We start from the raw sequence: 6,191 nt of genomic DNA, 5'->3' as shown, positions 1-6,191 counted from the left end.
CAGCTCGATGGCGGGTTGAAGAAAACAGTGTGCAAATAATGCCTACAAGGCCAACGTATACACTACTACAGCGGTGGATACGGATTACGTAAAATATATGAATGCTGCTTGAAAAAAAGTAACTCAAGTGGTTTTTCTAGAGACGATAATATTATCAATATTTAGACAAAATGTGAACAAGGTCACACAGCTCGATGGCGGGTTGAAGAAAACACTGTGCAAATAATGCCTACAAGGCCAACGTATACACTACTACAGCGGTGGATACGGATTACGTAAAATATATGAATGCTGCTTGAAAAAAGTGACTCCGGTGTTTTTTCTGGAGACGGTAATATTATGGATATTTAGACAGAATGTGAACAAGGTCACACAGCTCGATGGCGGGTTGAAGAAAACAGTGTGCAAATAATGCCTACAAGGCCAACGTATACACTACTACAGCGGTGGATACGGATTACGTAAAATATATGAATGCTGCTTGAAAAAAAGTAACTCAAGTGGTTTTTCTAGAGACGATAATATTATCAATATTTAGACAAAATGTGAACAAGGTCACACAGCTCGATGGCGGGTTGAAGAAAACACTGTGCAAATAATGCCTACAAGGCCAACGTATACACTACTACAGCGGTGGATACGGATTACGTAAAATATATGAATGCTGCTTGAAAAAAAGTAACTCAAGTGGTTTTTCTAGAGACGATAATATTATCAATATTTAGACAAAATGTGAACAAGGTCACACAGCTCGATGGCGGGTTGAAGAAAACAGTGTGCAAATAATGCCTACAAGGTCAACGTATACACTACTACAGCGGTGGATACGGATTACGTAAAATATATGAATGCTGCTTGAAAAAAAGTAACTCAAGTGGTTTTTCTAGAGACGATAATATTATCAATATTTAGACAAAATGTGAACAAGGTCACACAGCTCGATGGCGGGTTGAAGAAAACACTGTGCAAATAATGCCTACAAGGCCAACGTATACACTACTACAGCGGTGGATACGGATTACGTAAAATATATGAATGCTGCTTGAAAAAAGTGACTCCGGTGTTTTTTCTGGAGACGGTAATATTATGGATATTTAGACAGAATGTGAACAAGGTCACACAGCTCGATGGCGGGTTGAAGAAAACAGTGTGCAAATAATGCCTACAAGGCCAACGTATACACTACTACAGCGGTGGATACGGATTACGTAAAATATATGAATGCTGCTTGAAAAAAGTGACTCCGGTGTTTTTTCTGGAGACGGTAATATTATGGATATTTAGACAGAATGGGAACAAGGTCACACAGCTCGATGGCGGGTTGAAGAAAACAGTGTGCAAATAATGCCTACAAGGCCAACGTATACACTACTACAGCGGTGGATACGGATTACGTAAAATATATTATGGCTGCTTGAAAAAAGTGACTCCGGTGTTTTTTCTGGAGACGGTAATATTATGGATATTTAGACAGAATGTGAACAAGGTCACACAGCTCGATGGCGGGTTGAAGAAAACAGTGTGCAAATAATGCCTACAGGGCAAATAATGCCTAAAAGGTCAACTTATACACTACTACAGCGGTAGTAAAATAAAAAAAAATGAATATTAAAAAAAAAAATTAAAGTTGGTGCTGCTGAACTACTAGGAGCAGCAGATTAGCACACCAGTCCCACTCCCCAACACTGCTAGACTAATAGCACTGGGCTCTTATAGTAGTAGTAGTAGTAGTAGTAGTAAAACAACAAAAAAATAAATAAAAGCAGTCCTTACAAGGACTACTGTTATTGCAGCAGTCAGCAGATGAGATCAGAAGCAGGACAGCTGCCCACTGCAGCTACATACAGAGCACTGCAGTAGAAGGTAGATTACTAGCCAGCAAAGCTACCTAAGCTTAAATGTCCCTCAAACCCCTGCAGACTTCTGTCCCTCCAATAACAGAGCAGTATCAAAACGATTACTAGCCAGCAAACTTTCAACTGTCCCTGAAATCACTAACAGGCAGCAGCTCTCTCCCTACACTATCTCTTCAGCACACACAGGCAGAGTGAAAAAACGCTGCAGGGCTTCGGTTTTTATAGGGAAGGGGAGTGGTCCAGGGGAGAGCTTCCTGATTGGCTGCCATGTACCTGCTGGTCTGGGGTGAGAGGGCAAAAAAAAGCGCCAACAATGGCGAACCCAAAATGGCGAACGTCGCGCGACGTTCGCGAACTTCCGGCGAGCGCGAACACCCGATGTTCGCGCGAACAAGTTCGCCGGCGAACAGTTCGCGACATCTCTAATGTTTACCCCTTTGTCATAGATAAAGTCTCCCTAGGGATCACTACAGAAATGAGTAGGAGAATTGTCAATCACCATCGTTATTTCCTCTAGGCAGTCTAGGTGACGTATTTTTGTAAATAATTGGATTATGGGAAAAATATGTTAGAAATGAAGAAATGAAGAAAATAAAGATTTTGTTTTAAAATGAAAATAAATGAAATAAAACAAAATACTGTGCTATGGTGATATATTCTTCTATTCATTCAGCTTTTACAGTATACTCAATAAATAGTTCCTATGCAGTTCTTACTTTTATTTGTGTGTTGCTGAGCAGTTTATTGATAGCACGCTGTGGCAGAACTTTGTCCACAGGGGATATTACTGAGCTGGTAAGTAAGGCACAGATCTTTTTTTTTCAGAAGGCATTGCACTGTTATAGCAGCTTTTATCATTACTAAAATTGTGATTTTATAAAAATTGCAAGTTCACATTTCAAAAGCTTTTACAATTTTGAATGCTCAGTTTGTTTAACTTTGAATCAAGTCATGCAATTTTTACAAAGGCCCACACAAGATTTGGAAAGAATCTGAATTATAATAAAAATACAAAATGTAACCTTTTATTTTTTGTCTAAAGAGACATTGGGGCAAATTCACTAACGCGCGAAGCGCCGAACGCTAGCGTTAATTCGCTAGCATTGGGCATTTTCGCTACTGCGCAAATTCACTAACGAACGCTGGCGTAGTTTCGCTAGTGTTACTTCGCAACCTTACGCCAGGCGAATCTTCGCTAGCGACGAAACTACGCAAATTCACGAACTTGCGCAGTGTAGTTAACGCTACCTTTTACGCTAGACTTCCTTCGCCACCTCAGACCTGGCAAAGCGCAATAGAGTAGATAGGGATTGTTTAAAAAAAAGTCAACATTTTTTCTAAGTCCCAAAAAACACTGGCGTGTTTTCTACATGATGGTTGATAGGCTGAAAAAGATCAAAAAATTTTTGGGGCTCCCCTTCCTCCCCCCTACATTTCCTGACTCATGGCAACTTACCTAGACAGTGGGCACATGTGTAGGGCAAAATAAAAATTTTATTTGCAGATTTGAAGGTTTTCTAGGCATTTGTAGTGCAGATACGTGTTTCTCCATTGAAATTTGAATTTCGCGCCGTATGCAAATTAGCCTTCGCTAGCGCAACTTCGCTTTATATAGCGAAACAACGCTAGCGCAACTTCACAACCTTACGCTACCCCTGTGCGCAACTTCGGATTTTAGTGAATTAGCGGAGCCCTGGCGAAAATTCGTCTGGCGAAGTGCGGCGAAGAGCGGCGAAGTTGCGCCTGGCCCAACTTCGCATCTTAGTGAATTTGCCCCATTGTGCATTGATATAAACCAACAATTACTGTATTATAACTAAGCACAAGACACACACTATGTATTAGGTACACTATGTACCTGCAGAGATACTGTATTTGTATTTTAATTAAGAACATACTTTTAAGCTGTGTTTGGTTTTCTAGTAGAGGTATAGGACAAGTTATCCAGAATGTTCAGAACCTGTGGTTCCCCTGATAAGGGATCTTTCCATAATTTGGATCTCATACATTTAGGGGGTTATTTGTCAAAGGTCACATTTTATAGTTTTTTATGTCTCAAATGAACTTGAATGGTTTCTAACTTAAGAAAAAACTCGAATCAGCGAGTTTGGGGTTAATGAATTGATCAAGTTTTCGAGGGGAAAAAGGCTCAAATCGCTCACATTGATCTAGTTTTCAAACTTGAACATCATAAACGCCATCAACATCTTCAAATAGTTCATTGCCTTTTACATAACCTCAACAGGTTTTAGATTGTGTATTTTCAGAATCAAGCTATTTCCAGGGTAGGAGTATAATACATCTTGAAAAATATAAGTTTTTGAAAAAAAACTTGAAAATTTTAAGTTTTTTAACCCAGAAAAATTGATATTTGACTCTAAAATAACCTTCAAAACTAGAATTTTTCATGGAAAACACAACTCAAACCTTGTTAAATCTGCCGAAGTCTACTAAAAAATCATTTAAACATTAAATAAACCTAATAGAATTGTTTTGCCTCTAGAACGGAACAATTATATCTTAGTTTGCAGCCAACACAAGGCACCCTTTTAATATTACAGAAAAAAAGGAAATCACTTTTAAAAATTAGAATTATTTGCTTATAATGGAGTCTATGGTGAAATAACTGAAGCTGTCTCAAAGCTATATAGGCTTATTACATATATCTTCCATCTGGGTCGCACTCACTTATAACATAGCAAATGCTCTGTAAGACTACAAATGTATCATTATTACTCATCTCTCTATTCAGGTCATCTCCTATTTATATTCCAGTCTCTTATTCAAATCAATGCATAGCTGCTAGGGTAAGTTGGACCCTAGCAACCAAATTTCTTAAACTGCAAACTGGAGTTCTGCTGAATAAAAATCTAAATAACTCTAAATAACTTTTTTTTTTAAAACCAATAGGAAATTGTCTCTGATACAGATATGTTGTTAGCTCAAAACAGGGCATAGTAGCTAAATGAGTTCACTAGAAATTTTAATACTAGACACCTTCCTTCTTTTAGGGGCAGATTTATCAAGGGTCAAATTTCAAAATAATGGGAGTTTTTTTTTAAACTCCCATAACATCAAAATTCGAATTAAAAAAGACCAATCAAATTTTATCAAAAAATCAAAGGTTGTTTTTTTTGGCCAAATAGGTCTGTTTTGGATCGAATAGGTCAGTTTTCGATCGAATTTGAATTGTACGAATCAAAGTAACAACGCATTACATCAAATTCTATTAGGAATTTTTCCAAAAAAAACCTTTGATTTTTAAAGTCCATTTGGAGTCATTTTAAAATGACTCCAAATGTGTTCTAGGAGGTCCCCCATAGGCTAAAACAGAAATTCACTAGGTTTTAGATGGGGAATGGTCTAAGTTGAATTTTTAAAGAGACAGTACATGATAAATTTTTATATTCAAATTTTGAAAATTCAAATCAAATTTTGAATATTTGCTAGTTGAAGTACACAAAAATTAGCTAGAAATTCAAATTTTCATTGAATTTTCACTTCGACCTTTGATAAATCTGCCCCTTAGTGTGTGCCACATAGTGTTGACCTCAATACAATATTTTGGCTTACTTGATGTATATATCTGAATTGCATACCAGAGAAGCCCAATGACTTGTTCTATGAGGGTAGTCATCGGTTCAGCTGTATGTAAAAAGGTTTACATCCCCACTAGATTCAAATGTGATCCATCTGCTTATGTTGTATGAAAAAAAAATAAACTGAGACTATAGGCAACAATCAAATTAAAATTTGTATTCTACTAGAAATTAACAACAACATTATTTTTTTACAACATGATCAGGCTTGATTATTAAAGAAGGAAGGCACCTTCCATTACAAATTCCACTAAAATGTACACATGTATGAGGCCTTATATACAGGCTAAAACTCCCATGCCCTAAGTGCTAATAGGTTATAAAGCCTTAACGTTTAGCACAATTTACATTATCTTTGATATATGAGCAGCTAATTGTATCTTTTGGAACTTTTCTCTTTTTCTACAACTGAAAATTGTTGCTTTGACTTGACTATGAAGATTTTCATTCATCCAGGTCATGGTATATCTAGTATAGGTAAATCTAAAAACAACTGGACTTGCTGAGTAATCAATAAAGACGTTTCACTACTCATCTGAGCAGCTTCTTCAGTTCAACTTACTGGTGTGGGAAATTCTCGTCATATAAACTCTTCCACTAATCCAATCACAATGGCACATTGTAACTCTTCAAAGAGGTGACATCTGAAGAAATTCACAGAGGTGTAGATTCTGTGTAGTTACTGTGATAGGAGTATCCAATGTGTCATGCAACTCCTAGAAAGAGGTGTTACTTG

The sequence above is a fragment of the Xenopus laevis genome, chromosome 1L (assembly GCF_017654675.1).
Source record: "Xenopus laevis strain J_2021 chromosome 1L, Xenopus_laevis_v10.1, whole genome shotgun sequence".
Classification (NCBI taxonomy): Eukaryota; Metazoa; Chordata; class Amphibia; order Anura; family Pipidae; genus Xenopus; species Xenopus laevis.
The sequence above is the reverse complement of the archived record's forward strand: the minus strand, read 5'-3'. Positions refer to the sequence as shown.